Consider the following 25,118-nt stretch of genomic DNA (forward strand, 5'->3'; position numbering starts at 1 on the left):
GAGGGCTTTCCTGAATCCCCCAGCTTTGCCCGGCCCCTATCTGAGTGTAGCGGGATTGGGATGAAACCACAGTGAGGGAGAGGGGTGCGGAGGTAGAGCAGCTCTGTTTGCTCCCTGAGCTGGGTCGGCTGTGCTTGATTAGCATGAGAATAGAGAGACTTTCCTGCATCCTCCCTCAGAGATGGAGAGGAAGGAGCAAAGGCTCTAGCTCCATCCTACCCCATCAGAGCTCCTGGGACTGAAAATGACTGCCGCCCCATTCCTCCGATCCCCGAGGACCCAGAACCCACAGTGTTGAGAAAAGCTTTGACGGAGCCGGCGGGTGGATCTCCACTCCAGATTTTCCAGCTGTCCCTGCCCCCCCACCGCTCGGAGCAGGATGCCGAGATGGCTGGTGATGCAGAAGGTATGTGCTTTTTCAGTTCTGGTGCTGATGCTGTGTGTGTGGTGAGGTCTCTGTGGCGCAATGGACGAGCGCGCTGGACTTCTAATCCAGAGGTTCCGGGTTCGAGTCCCGGCAGAGATGGTCACCTGGCAGGTGCCTCTTTTATTTTGTGTGTTGTCATGCTAGGTTGGTAATTGTATTTATCTGTCCCCGGAGGTTCTGGGGAAGAGAAAGCAAACCCCTTTCCCCAGAAATCCTGGACCTCCTCTCCTTTTCCCTTCCCTCCCCCTTCATTCTTTCTCTGTTCCTCTTTTATGGATTTTCATTGTCTAGCGAAGGCTCAGATGTCGGCAGCCGGACTGACACAGCCTTTGATTCCTGTGCTTCTTAGGAGGATCACCGGCTCACAGGGACCGAGGTGCCAGACCACGGGTTCTGGGACCACGGTGGTTCCCTCCTTCTCCTCTGAGAACACAAAAAGGCAGACGGACCCACATGCCTATGAGGAAATGTCCAGCTGCCCTCTAAGGTAAGGGCCGCCTTGACCGGGGTCGGTCAGGAGATGGATGGGGTCATGCAGAGGACAATTTATTCACCATCTTTGTCACTCCTGGGGCTTTTTGTGCGAACGTTCATCACTCAGTTTTTCATCGACAAGGTGAGAGGTACTCATTGCTCTTTGTCTCGGTGGGATAAGCTGCCCAGCAGCAGAGGAATGATCAGTGCTGATAAACTTGTCCCAGGAAACTCAAAGGTCTCATGCTCCTGCAAAAAGTTGGTAGCTTTGCCTGTTTGCAAGCTTGGACGGTGGTGTGGTGGGGTTCTTTCCATAATTCTGTTTCCACCACGACATCTCACCCCTCTCTCGCTCGGCATTCACTTCTGCTCCCCCTCCTTGCCCCGTCGAATGGCCACATTCAGCAAGATCGGGAGCTTGGGTTTCTATTCTGGGCTGGGCTGGCTCTCACTCTCTCTTGCATATCGTGGCCTCCAGCCTATTAGCTAGAGGGAGCTGCCCATGCCAGGAAGTGACCTCCACCCCAGGTGAACCCAGGAAACCTGAGACACACACCTCTCCTCCCTTTGCCGGAGAGTCAATATCTCTCCCATGTGCGGCTGTGCACGGGCATCCAGCGGACACAGGCTTGCCCTCAGGCTCTAGGAAGCTGGCGTGGGGTGAGGGGGCCAATCCACACAGGGTTCCACCAAACCCTGCCAAGAGGCGGGAACTGACAGGGGAGAGCACTTGTGTGGGAGAGGGATATTCCTGCCTTTAGGACACTTGACCTTTGTACCAAACTGAAACACCTGAGCTTCTCTCAAAGTACTCCGGTGCTTTAAAGGGACCTAAAATTCTTGCCGTTCAGAGCCCATAAAAATTTCCCTTTCTGAGTTCTTTGGGCAGAATATCGATTCAGATATTAACTCTCTCCCACCAGCCTCGTGGATGTGCCCTTTGGAGGACACGCGTGTGGACCAGAAATTTCCAGGCAGACCCTTCCATAGTCTTTCTTTTATTGTTAGCTCTGCCTATGCTAGGTGTTTTTTTTGCTCTAAGCTCTGGCCTGAGAGGGAAAATCGGTGTTTGTGGGGTGGGCTGGGGTGGGGAGGGCGTTTGGCAAAGCAGCCGGTCACCTTCTTCAGCCATGGCCAGCGTACTACCTCCTTCTGCTTCCTCCTTGTCATTCTGTTGGACCAGGGCTGCTCGCAGTGAGAGGTAGAGGTCGTTCAAGGTCAGGACAAGGGTGCGATTTCATGGTGGCCTGTTCCAAGGTTTGCTCAATTCTAGAAGCTTTCTAGGAATAAAGGCTCCACATGACATTGTTGGGGGTGGGAGGTTGGGGAATCAGGGAGGGGCTGTGTGTCCCTGCGGGCACTGCACTCCGATTTGTTGACAAGTCTGATGAGGGTACAATATGGCCAGCTCCTAGGCGTGGCTCATCGCCAGCGAGCACTGAAGCCCACAGACTACCCCAAACCTGCTTTCAGCCAGTCATTTCCACTGGGGACCTTGGAATTCGAAGACCTTGGGTTAAGAAAACCTCTCTGAACTTGAGCGGCTTACTTAGAGCGACAAGGTGTCCTGCAGATGGGAGAACAATGAGAAAGTCCATGGTGCGGCTCTGCACAGAGGCGTAGGGTGTGTCAGCAATGCCTTCCAGCTCTTCCATGGGTGGGAAGGAGACCTGGCTGCGAGGTGAGGAAAGGATAGGGTCCCAGCAGTCAGCCCCTCTGCATCACACCCAGGGAGGCTGTGGGCCCTCCGCTGGGGCTGGCACTGCCCTGGGCTGCCCAGGAGAGAGGGTGGACTGATCTTGCCAGCTGGTGGAGTCCTTCAGAGAGGAGACACTCCCTCTGTGTCTTAGCTGGGAGCTGGGTCTCAGCCAGGCAGGTTGAGGTCCCCGCTAGTTCTGTCACTCAAGGGGAACTAGAAGTTTCCACGTACTCACACACCAGCCAGTTTCTGAGAGTGGTGTCCTGGGGACTTGAAGAAGGATATCATAAGCCCTGGGGGCAAGATTTCTCACACTGGTAAAAATTTCTTTATATGAGATAATAGCTTCCTTCTTAATACATGAGCAGTAACTTCTGATTTATGAAGATCATAATTTCTGTATTGTCACGTTACTCAGAATGCAGAATAGAAGTCGGTGGTTTTTTTCTATAAAGTCACTTCAGTGGAGGAGTCAAATGCTTCAGCGTGCTAGAGCTGGTCATTAATTCCCAGGTATGCGGGCAAGATGTGCCTTATTTATTATTGTTTTCTTGGTGTCTGAAATATGGTAGGCATTTGATGGATATATTTAGAGAATTAATGCTGACTTAGATTGGCTATAAATTATGTAGAAGGGAGAGAAAGAAATGTAGCTTCTAGGAACCAGGAACACAGGCAGTATCTTCATGCAGGAATTCATTCACTTTACAAATATTCCTCGGGCTCCTGCTTCCTGCCACCTGCCATGTCCGTCCCGGGGTCCACAACACCATCGCCCACTTCCTGCAGTGGGTGCGTGTTTCTGTGGCTGAAATGAAGGACAGATGGGCAGATACCATCACGGTAGCATGCTAGGTAGAGGTACCTGCGGGAGGAACTTAACTGAAGAGAAGAGGTAGACCGATAGGCCTGGCGATCACGGAGGACTGTCACAGGAGGAGATATTTGGGTGAAGAATGAGTGAAACCAGAGGGAGCAATCAGACCCGGAAGGTGGGCACCAGCTAGATGGCTTTGGAGGATAGCACCAAGGTCCGCGTGGTCAGGGCAGAGGAAGGCATGGGGAGACCAGGTCAGACATTAATCTGGGGCGTGACACACAGGTGATACTGTTGGCCTGTCACACCCAACTTGGCCTTGTAAAGTCAGGCCAGATTTGCTTGCTTCTTCTTTCCTTTCCAGCAGTGACATTCCTAGGTCATGTAAGCTTCTTGTGCACAAAATTAAATCAACATAATATCCTCATTGTAATTTAAGACAAAAGTAAAAGGAAATAAGTTTGTAATAATTGACCTGTATGCATACCTGCAGTCGTGGACCTGAAGAGTCCACTTCAGTGCCGGGCTGGGGCTGTGTGAGGGCGGGACAGAGCAGGTGTGCCTCCCGCCCGACTTAAAGACCCCACGGGATGCTGTTGTCACTTTCCAGACTGGAGCTCGCTGTCAATAAATTCGTGATCCAAACAAATTCAATCTTCTGGCAAAGATCGCAGCATTTTGCATTCATGGATATTTTAGGACATTTTCAACCATGCAGAAAGCTCTCTGTATTTATATGTAAAAACAAGTGAGATTCGAGGCCCAGATACCAACAGCTCGCTTTTCAATAGGTCATTCAAAGGAAGTACACGCAGGAGGCAAGCCTGAATCATGTGAGATGCACCTGCCCCTTGCGGGAGACGCGCCAGGCCCAGGGACCCTTCTTCTCTATAGTGAGTCGCGGTGCCCAGTCTTCACCAAATCAGAAATTACACCAGATTTTCAAAATGCTTTCCTGGGGCAATTTGAGACCCACCAGCCAGCTCTGACTTAAGGCTTGTGGATCGGGCGTTCCTTCATGCTCATGGAAACCATCGGCAGGTCTGAGCAGAGGAGCGATGGCTTCTCATTCACATGGTCCGAGGCTGATTTGGGCTGTGGGTGAAGAAGAGCATGGCCGGGGATGGGGCATGTCGCAGGTGGAAGCAGCGAGATGCGGCGTGGCGTTTCCCAAGTGGTGTGATGGTACCACCGGCCGCGGAGGCTTTGTAACAATATCCTCCCAGAAAAGTGATTTATCATCTCGGCAGAGCGGAGCTGGCATGGATCACTTACGTTTTGTCTGCGAACTAATTACTTTTATTTATTGCCATTACAATGGTTGTCACCTACGAGCAAAAATGTGCGTTTTGTCTGTGTTTAAAAGCCATAGCAAATGGAACTGACTCCCCCAGACAGGATTTCAGTGTCTACGTCCTCAGTAATTTCTATAAATTATAATAGAACCGGATGTCTGTAAACTTCGCTGTGTCCTCCCTGGGAGCTGGATCCGTCTGCTTCTGGGATGGGGACGCTGTTTCCCGAGCACCCCGAGGAGGGGTCCTTGATAGAGCAGTGGTGGGACGTGGGACGTGCATATGATAGACGACCCTGGGAGCAGGTGCTTGGGGAGGAAGTGGTGGTTGGGGGACAGAGGACCCGGGACTCAGTCTGAGGTCTTGCTGTTTGCTGGCTGTATGACCCAGAGGTTCACGAGGCCACTTGAGCCTGGTTTCCTCAACTAGAGATGAGCCAAATCATTCCCAGAATTAAATAAGGTAAAATGTCAAACTGTCTGGATTGTAAGACACCCAGTAGGGGAAAGAACACAAACCAGCTTCCTTTGTTTGTGGACAGTGTTCCAGCCATCAGGCTGGTTTCCTGGAGACCGTGGTAAGGATATGGGGGACTTGGCCATGGGCCACATGTCATTGTCCCTTGGAAATGCCTGGTTGTCATGCAGTGCGGGGGGAGTAGACAGGCACAGAGTTACCTTTCCAGGGCACATCCTCTCCCTGCGGTTGCTGTGGGGACCCCACCTTTCTCTCTGGGGCTGACCCTGGGGACTGTGCAGGGATGGGGAACAAGCCTCGGCAGGCCTGTGGAGAGGCCCCTGGGAAGCCTCTTTGGTGAGGAGCACAGGGCTTTAAAGCCGGGGATGAGGCCAGTCCATCCCCATGGTGTGTGGAGAGGAGTCCAGAGAGTGGCTCCTGGCTCCTGGCTCCTGCCCAGGGCCCTTCCTGGGAGCGTTTCCTGCCACAGACCCTCCTCCATCCCAAGTCTGGGACGAGCGTCCCCCGGGAATCACTAACAGCCCCTTCTTGCTTCTGCTACATCTACAGACCACTTTGGGGGGGAGAAATGGCAGCATTCAGAATAGCAGACAATTCTGTACCGATTCTATTTATTTTGAAGGAATCCCAAACTTTTTTTCTTTTTTAAGGATGCACAAACTTCTAACAATGTTTGTTAAGATCTGTATACGCAAGCCTGCTCCTGACAGCAGAGGACAGGATTGCTGACCCCAGATGTCAGGAGCAAAGGCAAAGTGACTTTTGCCAAGCACAGCATTTTCTTGAAGGCTTACATTCCTTTATGCTACATTCTAGTACAAATTTGGGGTTCTATTTCCTTATAGCTGCACTTTTTTAAGTACAGAAATAATTAGCTGGCCTTAAATCTGATGATAAGCCTGGTACGTGGTGTGCTGCACATACGGCTGCCTGGCTTAGCCGAGTGACAAAGAAAAGAAATACATTCCTGTGAAAAATAAGCCTGCGACCCCTGAGCATCCACTCAGAGCGGAAGGGGTAGATACTCTGGAGACAGGGTAAGGGGCTGGAAACCTGGCCGGGAATGCACATGAATTCATTACTCATTCAGCAAACATTTATTTAGTGCCTACTACATGCCAAGCATTGAACTAGGCCCTGGGACACACTGATGAGCAGATGACACAGATGATCACAATAAAATTGGGGCTGTGAGTGAAGGGGCCATCCATGGGGCAGGCAGGCCCGAGGCCGGCGCGCTGAGCTCTTCAGGGAGGCGGGGAGCTTCTTCCAGGCAGCGGCTCTGGAGCTGAGTCTGAACGATCACTGGGAAATGGCAAGGCCGAGAGCGAAGAAAGGATCTTCCTGGACCGAGGAACAGGGAACTCGAGGTGTCCCGGTGGCAGAGCGGGCCGAGGACGGGAGGCAAGGGCGGTCCCGCTGGGGAGAGGGAGGCAGAAGGTGGCGGGGAGCGGAGCCGGAGAGGGACTCAGGGGGCTGACCCCACAGCGCTGCGTAGGAACTCTAGCGCGTTTTGTCCTTTTCTGAGAAACGAAGGGAAGTCACTGGAGAGTGTAAGCCAAAGACTGCGGGGTTAGATTTGCATTTTAGGACGATGATCCCTCTGCAGCTCAGAGAACAGCCTAGAAGGTGCCCGGGTAGATGCTGGAGCGGAGTGGCCACGAGTGGGGCGTGGCACGGCTCCGGGAAAGGTGGCGGTGGCGGCTGTGGGGGTGGCGGTGGAGATAAAGTGGAGAAGCGGGTTCGAGGGAAGTGTGGGAGCTGAAATATGCAGGACTTGGTGACAGGATGGAAATGGTAGAAAGAGGAAGGACTTGCCCAGGACGGCTCCACGATTTCTGGCTCGTGTCCCACTGACCAAGGTAAGGACCACTGTGAGAAGAGCAGGGACAGGGCAGAACACGGTGAGCCCAGCTTTGGGCTTCCCATTTTCAGGTGCTTTGGAGATTTCCAAGAGATGTAGGGTGTGTGTGAGGTTGGGAGCTGGGCCTGGGGTGGTGATCTGATCTGGGGAGTCCTCTGCGTGTGGGGACAGATGTTTGCGTGAGGTTACCTGGCGGAAAGTGCGGAGTGAGAGGGATCAGGGAGGAGGTCAGACAACTCCAACACGGAGGAGAGAGAGAGAAGTCACACAAGAGGGGTAGGTTGGGGACCAGAACCGCCCCACTCCCAAAGCCCAGGGAGTGTCCACGGCAGGCCCTGGTGGGTGCCACATGTTCCTGGCATGTCCAGAATGGTCATAGCCCGAGCCACCGTTAGGTTAAGTGGCATGGAAGTTGGTGGTGGGAGCCAAATCGGCGTCTGCGGAGCGTCAGAGCAAGGAACTGGACGGGGAGCAGAAGGCAGCGTGGGGGGAGGTCGGCAGGTTGAAGCAACTCTCAGAAGTTTGGCTGAGAAGCTGGTGAGCCCGAAGGCAAACAAGAACAAGAAGAAAGGCCTTTCTTGTTTTCTTACCGTTAAATGTCCAATTATGGACACTTTCACACATAAATACACCAGGTGGGATGGTGTCGGGAACCCTCCCAGAGCCATCGCTCCGTCTGGACGGTGATCGGCTCGTGGCCACCCCACTGAGTTTGTGTCCCCGGGGGGAAGGAGGTCATCGCGAAGGGGAGTCAGAACATTCCGGAGAGATGGAGAGAGAGAGAAGGGAGGCCTGGGGATAGCCAGGGTCTGCGAGGGTGTGAGAAGGTGGAGGGGAGGAGACTGCCGGCCTGCCGAGGCTTTGGGGGAAGCGGGCGGGCACTCCTTTCTCGCTGCGGTCGGACAGCGTGCAGTGCAGGTGTGCGCGGGGCCGGCTTGCACGCCTGACGTCGGGAGAGGAGAGAGGAGAGACGGCGGCTCCTCCCGTCCCCCGAGGCCGCCGCCGCCTCCCTTTCAGTTAGGCTCCGAGCAGGTGGAAGCAGGAGGCGCGGGGCGTTCGAAGGGAGCGCGGGAGGCGGGGTTCGTCGGTGCGGAGACCCGTGGACCCCTTCCCGGACCGTCTCAAGGCCCGTTTGCGGGAGCTGGACTGGCCCCGAGGAACAGGCTCCGGTGGCACACATCGGGCGTGCGTGCGCCGCGGCCGGTCCAGTGTTTGCTCTCCGGGCGGGGCGCGGCTGCTCTGCTCCCTGGCAGAGGAGCGTCTGCGTGTGTGTGCGCGTGTCTGTGCGTGCGTGTCTGTGTGTGCGCGCGTGTGTCTGTGCGTGTGCGCGCGCGTGTGCATGTGTACGCGCGCGTGTGTGCGCGCGTGTCTGTCCGTGCGTGCGTGTCTGTGCGCGCGTGTGTCTGTGCGTGTGCGCGCGCGCGTGTGCATGTGTACGCGCGCGTGTGTGCGCGCGTGTCTGTCCGTGCGCGCGCGCGTGTGTTGCGGAGGACACGGCTCCCGCAGCCCCGAGAGTGCGGGCAGCGCGCAGATCCCACGGCGGAGGCGATCCCGGTTCTGCGCGCGCAGTGGGACTGGGGCGGCGCGACGCGGGTCTCCACCGATGGTTGCGCGGCGCCTCCTGCCGGACCGCCCGTGCCACGGCGCCGGCCGCGCGACCCGACGACGCTTCCTCCGGGCAAAGGCCCCTTCTTGCCGGCGGCTTCCCGCGCTCGCCCGCGCCGTGAGTCCCCCTTGCTCGGCTGCGCGTTCGGGCGGGGACGCGGCCGCGCGCTCTTCCCTGACTCGGTCCCGACTGGTGTCGGCCAGAGCCCGCGTCGCCCCGTCCGCGCATCCGCCCGCCCCGCGGCGCCCGACAGGAGGCGAAGGTCGCATCCGACTCACCCGCAGCCACAGGAGCGGGCGCGGCCGTCGGGACCGCGGGGAGGCGCGGTTGCTATGGAAACCGGCTGGTCCAGGCGGGGCAGGCGGGTCTCAGCAGCGGTCAGCCCGGACGCGGTCCCCGGCTCCGCCCAGCTCCATCACGGGCTCCCTCCGGGTTTCCAGGGCGACCCTTTAGGACCCTGTGCTCTGCCACGAGTGACCTTTTCATAGTCCGACGGGCCCAGAGCAGCGTGTCCGTCAAAGAGTTTTCTCTGCGAGATGTCCAGGTCACAGGGAACTGCCCTCGGGGTCCATGTTTGCGTCCAGGAACCCCGTCCCCGTCCTCCGGAGTCCCTCGCGCTGCGGGAGGGCGCGGCGAGTCACCCCGAGGGCGTCCTCTCCTTCAGTCCGGTCACTGACTCTTAATTACGGTCATTTTACTCATACAGACTCAGCCGTGATTCACGGGGGTTCGGACCAGCGCCCGACGGCGGGACGGAGACGTCCCCGACCCCGGCGGCCTCCTGCGGGGCGACTGCGTGTCAGGGTGGGAAGCCCGTGGGGGCTCAGCGAGCGGGACCGGCTCCACTCGTCTTGGCGGGACTTTCTACACAGTGTGGGAGACAGTGATGAGCTCATCCCAGAGGACTCCCGGTGAGGTCCCTGGCGGGGCAAGTCCGGAGAACGTTGCGCAGTGCCTGGGAGCTAGAGTTATGGAGGGCTTCCTGGAAGAAGGGGTGTTGACCATGACGGAAGGGGAGAACAGAATGATGCCAGGAGGGCTGTGGGGCAGAAGCCTAATGGTGAGAGCCAGATCATGGACAAGCTGAGAAGATTTTTCAAGGTGTTTGGACTTTGTTTTTTTTTTTTTAACAATAAGTCTAGTCAGTATCCATCCCCAGTTATATTTTTTTATTTTTTAAATGATTATTTATTTACTTATTTGACAGACAGAGATCACAAGCAGGCAGAGAGGCAGGCAGAGAGAGAGGGGGAAGCAGGCTCCCCACTGAGCAGAGAGCCCAATGCGGGGCTCGATCCCAGGACCCTGGGATCATAACCTGAGTTGAAGGAAGAGGCTTTAACCCCTGAACCACGCAGGCGCCCCAGTTTTTTTTTTTTTTCTTGTGATGAGAATTTTTAAGAAGTTTTTAAAAACTTATTTTTTGAAACTGCCACTCTTTTAGCAACTTTTAAATATACGGTGCAATATTATTGACTATACTCAACACACTGTGTATTACACCGCCAGGACTTATTTATTTTATAACTGGAAATTTGTCACCTTTTGACCACCTTTACTCATGTCGCCCACCCTGGCCAGTACCCCTGGACTTAATTCCAAGACTTTATTTTAGGAGCAAATACCAGGTAGATTCTCAGTGTGTATGTGTAAGGGAGGTGCTGTTCACACTCAGATCTATATATTGGGAAGGTTCTTGTATGTTAGAAAGGTTATTCTTGCTGAAGTTTGGAGCAGGACTGAGGGGGAAACAGGCTGGACGTGGGTACAGTGCGTGATGGGGCCTCGTCTTCTGCTAGGGCAGGGGAGCCGGAAACAAGCGAATGGGTCGGAGAGAGGTTGCAGGGCTGCGACTTGCTGGAAATTGGTTGTCGAGGTACGGGAAGGAGAAGGGCTTATCTTTCTGTCTTGAGCAGAGGGAAGAATGGAGGTTTCATTTACCGAGACAGGGAGTACGGAATGGAAGTAGACTCACCAAATGGCCGGGGGATGAGTGTTCCCCTTTGCACGTGCCGAGTTTGAGACATCAACGTGTGGAGGCAGATATGTCAGGGAGCGTCTGGAGGAAGGAGCCCGGTGCCCTGGAGAGAAATCTGGGCCAGAGATCCAAGTTGGGAGTCACCGTCCTCTAGGGAGTGAATCGATGTTTTGGCTGTGGTCAGCAGCTCCCAGAAGGCAGAGTGGGCAAGGAAGAGCAGCCCGGAAGGAGCCCCGAGGCCCCGCCGTCTGACGAATTGTTAGAGGACAAGGAAGCCGGCAAATCAGACAGTCAGAAGGGGAGAGACCAGGAGGGCCGGCGCGGAGCCGATTGGGAGAAGCTTCTGGAAAGGGTGCAGACGACAGAGCGTACACGTTCCTGAGAGGGGCCGATGCTTTCTCTGGGATTTAGTGGTGGGTGGCCTCGTCAGGTGGGGTCCTGGTGCAGTGACCGTGGGCTTCTGGGAGTTCACAGTGCGTGGAGGGGAGGAAGTGGAGACAGCGAGTTGATTAAGTTCATCTCCCCCTTTGGAATGGGAGGCAAGGGGCAGAGGTGATGAGGGAGGGATGTTCTGGTTTTGGAAATGGGGTAACTGAGAGTGTCTCACTACTCATGGAAGTCATCACATACAGAACGGAAGGCCAAGGGATCCAGCGGGGGTCGTCCGTAGGGAGTGGAGTCCCTGAGGAGGCAGCCAGAGTTAATCAAACTGCTGTCGTGCCCATCCGGATGCAGGAACCGTTCCGAGAGCATTGTCCCTTTTATGCAGACCCTCTCAGAGAGGTGCTGCTGTTAGGACCCCAGTTTTTGAGTTGGGGAAACTGAGGCACGGTTGGATACTGGGAGGAACCAAGGCCTTGAGGGAAGTGGTGGAGCTGGGACTCATCCCCAGGCATCTGTCTTGAGACTCGAGACACTAACCCTGAGATCCTGTCACGGGATCCACAGCCCAGCTGGAGGCTGAAGTAGGAGATGTCCAGCCCCACCCTGTGACCCTGTGGGGGGGGGTGCAGGTGTCAAGGTGGTGGGTGTTACTAGTCTCCTAGAGTTGCCGTCACAGGTTACCCCAAAGTGGGTGGCTTACAAACCACAGGGACTTATTCTCCCGCAGTTTGGGAGGCTGGAAGTCTACAGTTAACAGGCCAGCAAGATCTCAAGAAGGGGCTCTCTGACGCGGGGCTGCACACCTCCACTGTCTGCCTCTGTCTTCGTGCGGCTGGCTTCTCTGCATCCCAAACCTCTCTGCCCCTTTCCTGGGATGACATCTGCCACAGGATCGAAGACGCACCCTAAACCCAGGACCGTCTCATCTCCAGATCCTGAACTTCATCTCACCTGCAAAGATGCATTTCCCAAATAAGGTCACGCCCATGGGTTGGAAGATCTGGGCACAGCCTGTGTGTTCTGCTGCAACTAGAAAACTGAGGGAGCCCTGCCTAAGGGACGCCGTATCTTCTGGGAGGGGGGAACGTGAGTCATTTTCTGAGTGCGAACTCAGACGGGGAAGGATCGAGTTTCTGCGGAGAGTGACCCTGCAGCAATTGTTGGCCTCTGGAGCCGGCTGAGTGTTTGTGCAGAGCAAGTCAGCTGTCATGTGCATAGAGTCCTGCAAGCTCCTCTGGTGGCAATAAGCCACCTGGGCCGACCACTGACACGGCTGAGTTAGTCTGGGGCGGGCCGTGAGTGCCAAGGAAGGCAGAGACCGACGGGGTTTAGGATGTTGGCGAGCGTGGTTTTCTAGAGAAGCCGTGGACCTGAAGCCAGATGTGCGGGGAAGTGAAGTCAGACGGGGTGAATGGACGGTCCCTGCAGACAGGACCCTGGGAGGAGTCCGTGAACCGGCTGTCTTCATACAAAGTTATGCTCAGAGCATGGGGTTGGGGCTGTAGTGTTTCACAGGAAGAAAAGAAACCGGTTGCAGCAGAATTAAAGAGACGGTTGAGAGATGGAAAAGTCAAGCATGGAGAAGGCAGGAGTCTGGACAGGCCACCCGTGCAGACACAGAGCCCACGGGCCGGTGGCAGGGCCAGCGTGGAGGAGGCTGCTGAGGGTGTGGAGTGAGAGCCGGCTCCAGGACCGGGGGCGGCTGGAGGAGGTGCTGAGGCTGGGCACGGTGATTGTCCCGGGGTGCCTTTCATCCCTGCAGATTGTCCAGAAAGACAGAGCCAACGGGGTGTGTGTGTGTGTGTGTGTGTGTGTGTGTGTGTGAGAGAGAGACAGAGAGACAGAGAGACAGAGAGAAGAGGGGAGAAGGAGAGGGGAGGCGACCGAGAGGGGAGGAAGGAGATTTATTTTAAGGAATCGGCTCCCACACGACCGAGGCTGAATTCAGACCAGGGAGAGCTGATTGTATAATTCTAGTCTGAGTCCAAAGGTCTGAGAATCGGGAGTCCGTGATCTAAGTTCCAGTCCAAGTACTCGTTCAAAAGGCAGGACACTGATGTCTCGGCTCAAAGACAGCCGGGCACAGAATAGTTCTGCCTTATTCTGCCTTTAATTCCACTGAGACCTTGGACTGACCGGCGGAGGCTCCGCCACACTGGGGAGGGCAGTCTGCTTTACTCAGCCCACCCGTTCACACACCAGAACAGTGTTAGACTAACTGTCGGGGCCCCCGTGACTCAGTGAAATTGACCCATAAAATTAACCATCACAACTGCCTTGATTGCACGTATCATCTCAATATATTGGTCTTACTCTCCTCAATTATAAAATGAAGGGTGAACAAGATTATTTCTCAAGGTCCTTCTAATTATAACTTTTGTGTTTTAAAGCAAAATTCCAAGTTCTTGGTGTGGAAACATCTTCTTAATGGAGTATAATTCAGAAACGGCACCTGTGAATTCGCAGATCTTAGAAACTGGCGATTACACTCAGGGTCTGACTGTCACTGTCTCCTTACCTGCCTCTCCCCCAAACCCCCAGTTATAAAGGTTTTGATAGAACACCTTCACCTGGAATGCCTGGGTGGCTCAGTTGGTGAAGCTTCTGCCTTGGGCTAAGGTCGTGGTCCCAGGGTCCTGGGATCGAGTCCCGCACTGGGCTCCTTGCTTTGTGTGGAGCCTGCTTCTCCCTCTGCCTGCCTCTCCCCCTGCTTGAGCTCTTTCTCTCTCTCCCTTTCTCTCTGACAAATAATTTTTTTTTTTTTTTTTTTAAAGTGCACCTTCAACACTGCTGCTCTAGGAGCCTCTCATTAACACACAGTTCCGGAAGGTTCTTGGATAGCGGGTCCCAGCTCTGGTTGCAGAGGCTCTGCTTTCCCTGCGCGTTTGTGGTGCTGGAGCCGTGCCCTCTCGGGTGAGCTCGTCCTGCAGGTTCAGGAAGCGGACTTGCCCTCAGGGAATGGGCTCCTCCCTGGGGCCTTTCTTGACCCCCCCCCCCCCCGCCCTGGCTGTCACATCACATCGCCAGTGCTCCTGCCATGGTGCTCTCCGTGAGGGATTGCTTGTCCTTTATTTCTCCCCCCACCCCTGCCTCCCGCAATGACTAACACTGTAGATGGGGTGACTTCTTCAAGACTGATGTCATTTTATTGTGGGCTTAGGATGAGTCTGTCCTTCTCTCGCTTGTGGCCACATGGAGCAGCTCTTCGATGCAGGTCACGGTGCCGGGAGCCGGGAGAGTGATGAGAAACACGACCCACAGGGTCCCGACCCTCGCGAGGCCGGGGTGCCAGTCGCAGAGACTGACCAGATGGAAGGGGAAGCCGCCGGAAGCAGGAAGCGGAGTTGTTGCCGTTTGTAGTGAGTTCGTCGTGACGGGAATAAGTAAGAGAGGACGGTGGCCTTACTTTGGTGAAGAGGAACTCGACGTCTTGGTCAGTGGGTGACATGGGAGGGAACTGGGGAATCCTCCAGAGGCGGCTTGGGACAGAGGAAAGGGCTGGCCCCACCCCCTACCCTCCCCGGGAGGCGCACGGGGCTGTGCAGGGACCTGGGCTGGTCCCTGTCCAGGGTGTACTGCGGGGAGGGGAGGCACAGCAGGAGCATCACAGCGGAGGGGACGGTACCGTCCAGGGAGTAATGGCAGGAAAGACACAAGGTTGTAGGTCGGAGGTGTTCTAAAGATAAGCGTTGATTTAGGTTTGCTGATGTGTGTGATCAGATCTGCGGGCGCCGACGACAAAACGGAGGGCAGGTAATGGGTGGCCGTGCACTGATCTGGGGAGATCTGGAAGAAGAGAGGCTTCGGAGGTGGGTTTTAGGTAGGAGAGGGGACTGTGCACCCAGCGGTTCTACTTTCTCACCGAGCAATGAGGTGACGTCCTTCCCCGAGGGAGCATCCGTTCTCCCCGTGGCGTTGACGCTAACTCGCTGGTTAGAGATCATCAACGCCCGTCTGGCAGCCCGTCTTGGATTTCTGCTGCTTTTGGCCATGAGTGGATTCCTGTTCACCTGTGCTTTTTGTTTTCTGAAAGTTGTTGGTTGTGGCAGTTTCTTTTTTTTTTTTTTTTATTTCCAGCATAACAGTATTCATTATTTTTGCACCACACCCCGTGCTCCATGCAATCCGTGCCCTCTATAATACCCACCACCTGGTACCCCAACCTCCCACCCCCCGTCCCTTCAAAACCCTCAGATTATTTTTCAGAGTCCATAGTCTCTCATGGTTCACCTCCCCTTCCAATTTCCCCCAACTCCCTTCTCCACTCTAAGTCCCCATGTCCTCCATGCTATTTGTTATGCTCCACAAATAAGTGAAACCATATGATAATTGACTCTCTCTGCTTGACTTATTTCACTCAGCATACTCTCTTCCAGTCCCGTCCATGTTGCTACAAAAGTTGGGTATTCATCCTTTCTGATGGAGGCATAATACTCTATCCCCAGGGGTACAGGTCTGTGAATCACCAGGTTTACACACTTCACAGCACTCACCAAAGCACATACCCTCCCCAATGTCCATAATCCCACCCCCTTCTCCCAAACCCCCTCCCCCCAGCAACCCTCAGTTTGTTTTGTGAGATTAAAAGTCACTTATGGTTTGTCTCCCTCCCAATCCCATCTTGTTTCATTTATTCTTCTCCTACCCACTTAAGCCCCCATGTTGCATCACCGGTTGTGGCAGTTTCTATTGGGGTTTTTTGTTGTTGTTGTTGTTGTTGTTGTTGTGTTTTTTGTTTTTTTTGTTTTTGTTTTTGTTTTTGCTTTATTTTGGTTTTTTTTTTTTTGATGAGATTTAAAATTCTGTGTCGGTGCCTGGGGCAGCATATCATACTTTGCGGGCAACAGCCGGCAGGGCGGTGGGCCTTGTGAAGTGGGAGAAGAACTCATCAGGGCTGACAGAGGGGCTTCTCGAAGGTTCGGAGGAGACGGCTGTTGGAGAAGGACCACCTGAGAGCCTCGTAGAGAAGAAGCGGGATGGAGGTGCGTGAGGCAAAGGCCCAGTTTCGCCACGTGCCGCACAGAAAGTGCGTTTCCACCCTCCGCAGACGTAGTCCAGTCGCCACGACTCTGGAGGCTGCTCCGGTGCCCTTGCTGGACACAGGATAGTGTGCATGAGAGTGGGGACTGCCCAAGGGGCCCGTGCTCATCTGGGCTCCATTAATTCTTTATTGTGAAATAAATTATTCCTACCCAATGACGACTATAAAATACAGACACAGATGAAAACATGTAGTTTCAATCATAAAATACTCAAGTCCCAACGAGTCGGCTGGGAATGAGACCACTGCCCGTTCCCTGGACAGCTCTTGGGTGTTTGCCCTCAGCCCCCGTGCACAGCCCTCACCCATCCCCTTAGCTGTCTGCATGGTTAGACCTCAAACGTAGCTATCCCGAAATGCTGTTACCTGGTTCTGCTTATTTTTAAACTTCTTATACACGGAGATATGTTCTCTCTGTTCGCTAGTGATTATGTTTTTTGAGATTTATCCTGGCTTTTAGAGGCAAAACAGTTAACCTGCTTTCATCCATGCACACGGCTCCATGGCAGGAAGACACCCCAATTCACTAACTTCCCCTGCCTTTGGTGGACACGTGGTCTGTTTCCACGCTTGCTCGTTTATAAGCAATGCTGCTGGGATAGTCTTGTATCTCCAGCGCTAGACTGTGCAGATTACACGCTCGGGAGTGAGATTGCTGAATCTTAGGCTATACTCCTGTTACCGGCACATGTGTCATTACTTCTACAGCGATTCTCCCAATTTTGGATTGCACTTCTGTTACCGATAATCCCAGAGACTTTGCCGATGTGGAGGCAGAGCTCCCGCCGGGTCCCCTCACGGAGCCCGCTGCGCCGCAGGAAATGGGGGACGCGGCAGGCCGGAGACGCTCTGGCCGCACATTTTCCTCCTTTCATTTCTTCCTTCACTAACTCCTGTTCTCAGACAGGAGGATCTCGGACCACGTGGAGGTGTTTGGGGGCGTCCCAGAGGCTGAGGATGTCTGCAAGCAGGAGGTGTGAGAGGTCAGAGGCAGAAAAGGCAGAGGGCGCTGGGGAGTCTGGAAGGCCTGTCGGGCCCTGGGCGGAGGTGGGCTGACTGGCACACATTTGGCCGTAATTCCTGGACCAGAGTGGAGGGATTCTGCAGCTGGGACCTCCATAGTCCCTGTGGGGCTGCCGCGAGAGTCACTGATCCCGAACGGACACAGAAGTGTGGGATCACTGACGGAAGTCACGCCGTCCTGACGCTCGGGCCACCGCGTTTCCTGGAACGCCGGGCCGGGCCCCCGCGCACCCTGCGCGCCCTCCCTTTCCCTGCGGGCTCAGCCCTGAGCCAGTCACGTTAGAGAAAGAGTCTAATCTTCACAAGACCCGTGAAGAGTGGGGGCCGTGCTAACTTCGGGGATGAGAAAACAGAGGTTCGGGTGGGGGGGGACGGGGACTTGTTTCGAGGTGGCCAAAGCAGTGCATCCGCATTGTCCGATTTCACCTGTGGAATCTGCCCCCGCTCTTCTGTCGTCCGGTCCTTCGTCGCCCTGTGGCCTCAACAAGGACATTAGACGAAAAAGTAGCTGTTCCCGTAACCCCTTGTGTAACAGTGAAAATCACCACGAGGCCCCGTCCGTGCTAGTAAGAGCGGCGTTCCGGACCCCGCAGGGTCCTTCTCCCTGACCTTGTTATGCTCATGGTCTTGGTGTCTGTCTCCGAGGTCGGCACGCACTGCCTGCGGGGTTAGCCTGCCGCTCCCGTGTGCCTCCGTCCGGCCGGTCTTGGCTCTCAGGCTGGCTTCGGTGTCTTGGGGGTCGTGTGTTATTTTGCTCGCGCCCTGTTTTGCTGGCCAAGATCATATCCCCCTCCTAATGCTCGGGGCTCTTAGTGGAGGCTTTCCTGGGACGTGCAAACGCACAAACGCCCCCGCCCCTGGCTCCGACGATTGTCTCCGAGAAGCAGTCAGGCTTGACAGCACACCCAGCGTGCCAGTGTCCCGGTCCCTGGGGACGTGGCCGTCACGGCCTCCTAGGCCCTTCACTTGTCTGAGAACACCTCAGCCTGCTGACGGGGCAGGGCCAGAGCGAGGCCATATCACTCAAATGTAGGAAAAGAGGAATATTTGTCTCCTTCTTGCAGGCTCGGGACGTCCAGTTGCCACCACGTGGGGTGAACCAGGAGGAGAAATGGCTCAGCCCTTCCCCCCGCACACCATCCTGCTGCCTCCCATGCTGGGGCCGCTTCACCTGGTTCTCCAGCGGACCCTGTGGGCTTCGGGAATGTCCAGGCCATGATCTGAGGCGTTGTTCTCTATGGCCAGCCCCAAGACAGGACGATGGAGTGGAACGAATCCTAAACTCTTCTCGTGAGGGTCATGCCCGGGAAGGCAAATACGGGGCCTTTGGCTTCAGTTCCTCTGGCAGCTGGTTGCTGGAACCTGGATCCTCTGCTTTCAAACTGGGGAGAGCATCTCAGAAAATCAAGTTTTCTGGGAATGGCAACAGACAAGACTCCTGAGGCTTTGCGGGGTCTAGAACAGGGGCTGGCCAGCGTTTTCGGCCGAGGGTCAGGTAGGAAATGTTTCAGGCTTTGTGGGCCCTTCTGTCCTGTGGAACATAAACCTTTGTGTGGATTTACAGTCCCGTCGAAACTACAGACACCGTTCGTAGCTTGGGATCCCTACGAAGCTGGACCACAGGCTGACGCGGCCTGTCGCTTGCCAACCCCAGCCCTGTGAGGACACCCTCCACTCGAGAGTCCCGGGATATGAGGGGAGGCGCCGCGGGCGTCTGAATGCCTCAGTTCTGAGGGGAGCCGGGAGCCGAGAGAGCGGATCCAGCGCGACGACTCGGGCGGCAGTTTCTGGGGCGCAGAACGGACAAGGGAAGGGAGAGGAAGCACGCAGCGTCCGGAGCACAGTGAGGCTCCGGCCAGCGCAGGGAGCGAGGCACAGTCTCTCTCTCCTAAGCCGGCAGACACGCGTCCTGCTGTGTGGCGACTTGAGTGGGGGCTTGAGTGGGGATTCGTTCCCTTCTGTGGCCGCCGCTGCTGTCCTCTTTCAACCATGACCCGTCACGGCCCTTCACTCACCTCCCTGCCGCTCTCCGGCTGGTTCATGCTCTTTCCATCCGTTTCAGGGTCAAAGAGAGAGGGGGAGGCCGGCGGGAGGGAAGGAGTCATTGCCGCGGGGCGTCCGAAGGCAGCAGGAGCTGCGGACGTTCTCTGTGGATCGCGGAACAGATGCAGGAATAGCAGGGGTGTAACTCTCATCAGAACACAAGCCGTTTTCACGCCCAGATCATCAGAAATTGTTCACGGCAGAGAAGGGGAAATCCAAACAGGAGCTGAGAGGGAACAGGTGTCCGGGAGAAAAGCAGGAAGGACCGTCCCACGCTAAGCCAGGTGGGAACACAGGGCAACCGGCTACTCCTCGCCAGAAGATAATTTGAAAGACAGATTTTTAAATACCCTAGAAACAGCGGCCATCCCAAGAAAGACCCATTTCCCCAGAATTCCGGAAGAGCCCTGAACCGAAACCTGAAGTATCTTGGCTTTGATCTTTAGCCGGCTCCTTCCCAGCCGAGGCCGCCGGCCGGTGAGCTCAGCTGAGTCTGTTTCCTCATCGAGGAGATGGAGATAATAGGGTGGTTGTTGTTTGTTTGTTTGTTTCTATTTCATTCCACTGTTTGGATTTGCACACGGGCACAAAAGCACTTTGTAGAGTATTAAGAACTATGATTATGGCAGAGATATTATTAGTTTCAGTATTTTATTCTTACTTATTAGTGTTGCAGTAGTTGGCTGACTTTCCTGGTACACCCCTGGCTGTGTCCTGGGATGGATGGTTTCCCAGGGACAAACTGCCTGTCAGATTTCTGCAGAATCGGACTGTGACAACGTGATTAAATCATTTCCAGGGATCTGAAGTCTCTAGAGTCCTCAGGTTATGAAAATAAGAAACATTAAAACCAAATGTATCAAGGATGGGACCCGATTCACCCGTGGGCATCCGTGCTCCTGATTAACTGGTCCCCTGGCCATGTCTTCAGGGAAAGCAGCAGAGTTGCCCCGAAGGGGTCTGGAGAGCTTGGGGTCACCACGAAAACAGCAGATGCCTGTCAGAAGAATACTGGGTGGGAACAAGGCATTCAGGAAGAGAGCAAAGGTCTTGGGCACCGGGCTGCACAATTGTGATGGAGGCGGGTTTGTTCTGCCCAGGAGTAGGGTGTCTGAGACATGACAGCTGGTGACCTTTCTTCCTTTGACTTCCTTCCTGGGGCTGTGTTTCCCCAACACATATTCTTAGAACAGCGTCCTGACAAAGCCTCTTGAAGCTATGATGACGCGGATTGATACGTTTCCACCAAAAATTCATGCTCCCCTTCCAAGGGCCGCCTTGTGTCTGGATGGGGCTGGATGCCAAGGCACGTGAGTGGATTGATGTGTGTCTCTTACAGCCGACGTGGTTCAAAAGCCTTTTGTCTGCTTTCTTTTTTCTTGTCTGCTGCTTACTAGATATTGATGACACCAAGTCTTGAAGATGAAATGGTCCCCAGATGGAAGGAAACGGGGCATCCGGGTCACTGCTTGAAGGAGAGCTGCCCGGTTGAGAACACTTTCACGGGACTGGAATGTGAGCAGCAAGTCCGCGTTCCAGTGGGATTTGGGGTTTTCTGGGGCAGCAGCTATTGGGACGTGGATTAATATGGTCTCTGATCTTCTCAAACCTTCCCAGACTGTTCTGTTCTCTGTATGTGGGATCAACTAGACCTTCCTGTTGAGCCTGTCCTCTCCCTCCGCTCTCCGGATCCTTTCTACCCTCCCCGCTGTCGTGTCCTCGGATGAATAATGACAGAGACAAAGAGCAGAGGGAACAGAACAATGATTGTTTCACTCGTGAATTCTTTTCTTCACCCGTTCACTTCTTTCCCTTTACGTGACTGGGCAGCATGGCCACAGCCCAGGAGTTGGATGGGACCCAGGGACAGATGTTGGTGGGCACCTGGTCTAAGCTCCTGTGCTGGGTGGCGGGAAAGTCCATAAGTTCCCTTGGTGGGACTCCATGTTGCGAGCCGAGAGGAAAAGTGTTTGCCACCACTTTACACCTAGGGGGTTTGTTTCTTCTTCATTTCTTATGTTCTATTTGGCAGTGTGCCCTTGAAATGTAGGATCTGTCGGTGGAGCACCCTATGGTCGTTACCTGGTTTATCAGGTTGACCCCGGAAGACCAGACCATTGTTCCCACCTAAGATCGTGCTCAGTGCCCAGAGCCCAGGTTTAAATACTTGGAAAGAAGAGAAGCCGAAAGCTGAAGTCACCCGTACTCGGCTAATTAATAAAAATCTAGGAAAGAAAACCAAACAAAAATAGGCTCTTACAAAAGCACACCAGACTAGTCCCTGAGATCCCATAATTTTCCCACTTAGGGGCGTGTGCTCACGGGTACTCACAGTGTCAAGTAGTTTGTGCTCAGGATGTCTGTCACTTGAGCAGCCGAGTGGTAAGCCTGGTTTCTAAGCAAGGAAATCCCTCCCCAGTCCCGTGAGTGATTCAGCGGCTTAACCGGGACAGGGAATGGGGTGTGAGGGCTCCCTCCACAGCTCCTACCGCTCGTTCCTAGAGGAACTAGAGAATCCCATCCGTCTTGAATCAGCCTTTAACTTTTCCGTCCCCAAACACGTGGTTCCTGGGGACAGAGCGTGATGAGCTGGATTCTGACGGGAACTCTGGTTGGAAGCCTGACGCTGCCTCTTACTGTCTCTGGGACTTGGGGCAAATTATCTCAGTTTCCCCATCAGTCATGGGAATAATCGTATGACCTACCACAGAGAGTTGCCAGAGGGATTAAACGACCTAGTAGATGTGAATCGTTATAACAGTAACGGCTCAATCACAATCGGCCATCGCTATTGTTTTTCTGTTGTGGGTTAAATACATTTCCTCCTTTTTGGGCTTTTGTTGGAACGGAACACAGCTGATCGTGCCCTCAGACTCTTGCCTCCATGTGAACACAGCAGACACGGTGTGCTACGTCAGCTTTGGGTATACGACATGGTGACTCGACCAGTCTGTGCGTCATGCCAGGCGTAACTAGGCTTTCCCTTCCAGCAGCACGGTCAGGCGCAAGGCTTTTCTCTTGCGGGCAGCTCTGTCCCTTCTCCCCATGGATTCTCCCCGTCTTCCCTGGAATCCTGGCCCCACCCTGCTGGCCATTACACACACGCACGTCCAAGCCTGGAGGTCTGGCTCAAGAACTCTAACAAGGCACACCACGTACGGACTCCGTCATAAGGGAAAGTGCTCAGAGATTAGCTCTACAAAGTTTTCATCACGAGAAAAACTATTTGTAACTGTGTGATGGATGTCAACTAGATTTCTTGTGGTTATCATTCTCAATGTATGCAAATATTCAATTATTAAAGAGTTATAACGGTGGGGGAGATTTTGAAGTTGGTGTAAGGGTATGGACTACCTCGAGTTTCCCCAGCTCTGTGGCGGCCAACAGTTAAGTCTAGGAGCAAGTGACAGAACAACAGCTGTGACAATACCATGGGCCTTTAGAAAGGGGACTGGCCCCCTGAGCAAGTGGCCCAAGGCTCCTTGTGCAAGACAGACCTTATGTGCCTGGTCCTCCAGGCTCCTGTGAGCTCCTGTGAGCCAGGCTCCTAGAGGCTGCGGCAAGCTGGCTGGGTGGCCTGTATGGTAGGTAACATGTGACTGCCCCGGAAAAGGAGTGATTTCAAATGTCTTTTGCACATAAGACTCCAAACATCTTTTGGGGCAATGTTTTCTAAGTATAAAAAGGACTCAGGGAAATGAGTTGTTTCATTGTAGATGTTATAATTTTGAGATTATTGTATGTGTGTTGTAGAATAAACCAAATAAGTAAAAGCTGTTGGTGATATTAGAATCCAATATTTTCATTTCATATATACACACATTTTTTTTTTTTTCTGCAAAAAGCTTTATTGTTTCCATTTGGCCCACAGTTTGGAAAAGGGCTCAGGGGAGTTAAAAAGCTGCCTCACAGCCGTAGGGAGAAGCTCAGGCACAAACCTTGGCACCAGAGGGAGGCCGGGGGGCCCCTCGGAGGCTGCTGAGCTCCAGAGGCTCCTACTTACCCTTGGGGATGAGCCTTCTGCAGAGATGCTTGCCCAGCTCCGCCTAGGGGCCAGGCAGGCGGCAGGAAGTTGCGCACCATCTTGGTGAATTTCACTCCTCGTCTAGGAAGTGGCTAGAGAAGGCACAGAGATGGGGTCTGCGTGGGCAGAACCCGAGCCATACGGATCCACACCGGTCTGGTCAGGCTCATCCTCTAGATCAGGGAGGCTTCACCCCACTCCTCTTAGGGTGGCTTCTGTGCAAGTGTGCCAAGGGGGTGTGGCTGCGGCGAGGGATTTGCATCTTTGAGAGACACTCAGCACCCTCACACTTCTCAGTGGGCTTGCAAAAATGGCCGACACCCTTGAGATCCACACCCTCCTGGTGGAAACAGAAGCTCAGAGAGAGGCCGGTGTAGGAGGCCCACAGATGGAGGGTGATCAGGAGTGGACAGAGGCTTCAACGTCTGTGGAATAATTCTGTCGAATCTGGGAGCTCACGGTTGATTATTAATAAGGAGTGAAGCTCAAAATAGGGTGTTGGCTGGCCCTGGAGACAGAGGGTGGCCAAGGAGAGGGCTCTGAAGGTTAGGACTGACAGAAAGGTCGGAGATGGTCGGAGGCTGGTAAGGGGCATCCTTGGGTCTGTTCCATCCAAACCCTGCTGAAGCAAGAGACAGATCTGTGGACCATCAGGTGCATTGCTCAAGGTTTTCATTATATGAGAAAAGAAAATACGGAAGCAAAGAAGTTTAAGTTTAACATCAATACAAGCTCAAAATCATGTGTCATGTGATCGCACATAATCCATATAAACTGTAGCATGTATTGTATACGACCTAATCCATGTGAAGGGTTAATCTATGTTATAGATCCATATGTAGGGGGGAGGCGGGGAGAAGGGGCGGGGAGAGAAGATGCCGGAGTTTGCTTTGTGCAGTGAAAGGAAGCAGTTCTGCCCCGGAGCAATGAGCACAGCTGACCTCCAGGTGCTGTCTGCTAAATGACCATTCTCACGGCCCTGCCGGCCGCCGCGGGCAGCCTCCCCACGCCTCCTCCCTGATTCCGGGTGACAACTAAGGGTGCAGTCAGGCCGGGGGAGGGTCTCAGAACAGGATGCCCAGCTGCTCTCGGATGAGACTGCGCCTGTCACGACACTTGGGGTTTCAGTCTTGCAACCAGAAGAACGGGGTTATCCCTGTTCTGGGATGTGTAGACAAGAATTCTCAATCTCAGTACGGCTTTGTGTGCCTCAGACGATCCTGTTTGGATCTCTCTGTGCTGATACATTCTTGGAGCTTCGAGTGAGGTCCAGGCTGCAGTCATGGTTACCCTTGTAGCCAGGCAGAGCAGTGAGTGAGCTGGCAAACCCCACCAGAGAAACGGGGCAGTGAGGCGGCTGGTAACACCAGTTACCACACTGGTCCGACGCCGAGGTCTTCCAGCTGGCGTGGGCAGGTCCACTAGGAAATCGAGATACTCTCCCAGCCCCGAGGCAGGGGCACGTAAAGCCATGTCTAGATTCTCTTGGAAGCACCCCCACACCAGAGGTGGGTTCTGCATATGGTAATGTCCAGCATGGTGTCAGCTCAAACACAAGGTACAAGATGATCGGACGGACCATATTAGAAATAGTAAATTCAAGTCAGTAGCTGACCAGGCTGATGTCCAGCAGAAATATAAGAGCCACAAGAACTGTCCACTATCACCACGGCTGTTCTACACAGTACTAGAAGTCCTCACCTCAGCGATCAGACGAAAAAAAAAAAAAAAAAAAAAAGATAAAAGCATCTAAATCAACAAGGAAGAAGTCAAACTCTCGCTCTTTGCAGATATGATACTTTATGTGGAAAACCCAAAAGATTTCACCCCAAAACTGCTAGAACTCATACAGGAGTTCATTGAAGTGTCAGGATATAAAATCAATTCTCAGAAAGCAGTTGCATCTCTCTACACCAACAGCAAGACAGAAGAAAGAGAAACTAAGGCATCGACCCCATTTACAGTT

At 54.1% G+C, this 25,118-nt stretch overlaps 1 long non-coding RNA gene and 1 other non-coding gene across 2 annotated transcripts; both read left to right on the forward strand.

Annotated features, from left to right (window-relative positions):
- Nucleotides 1–320: 320 nt before the first annotated feature.
- On the forward strand, nt 321–19,219 carry LOC116576054. The gene is made up of 3 exons (XR_004280037.1): nt 321–406; nt 777–914; nt 18,150–19,219. It is a non-coding gene; the product is annotated as an uncharacterized LOC116576054 (long non-coding RNA).
- Nucleotides 453–526, forward strand: TRNAR-UCU. The gene has a single exon. It is a non-coding gene; the product is annotated as a tRNA-Arg (tRNA).
- Nucleotides 19,220–25,118: the final 5,899 nt, after the last annotated feature.

The sequence above is a fragment of the Mustela erminea genome, chromosome 17 (assembly GCF_009829155.1).
Source record: "Mustela erminea isolate mMusErm1 chromosome 17, mMusErm1.Pri, whole genome shotgun sequence".
Lineage (NCBI taxonomy): Eukaryota > Metazoa > Chordata > Mammalia > Carnivora > Mustelidae > Mustela > Mustela erminea.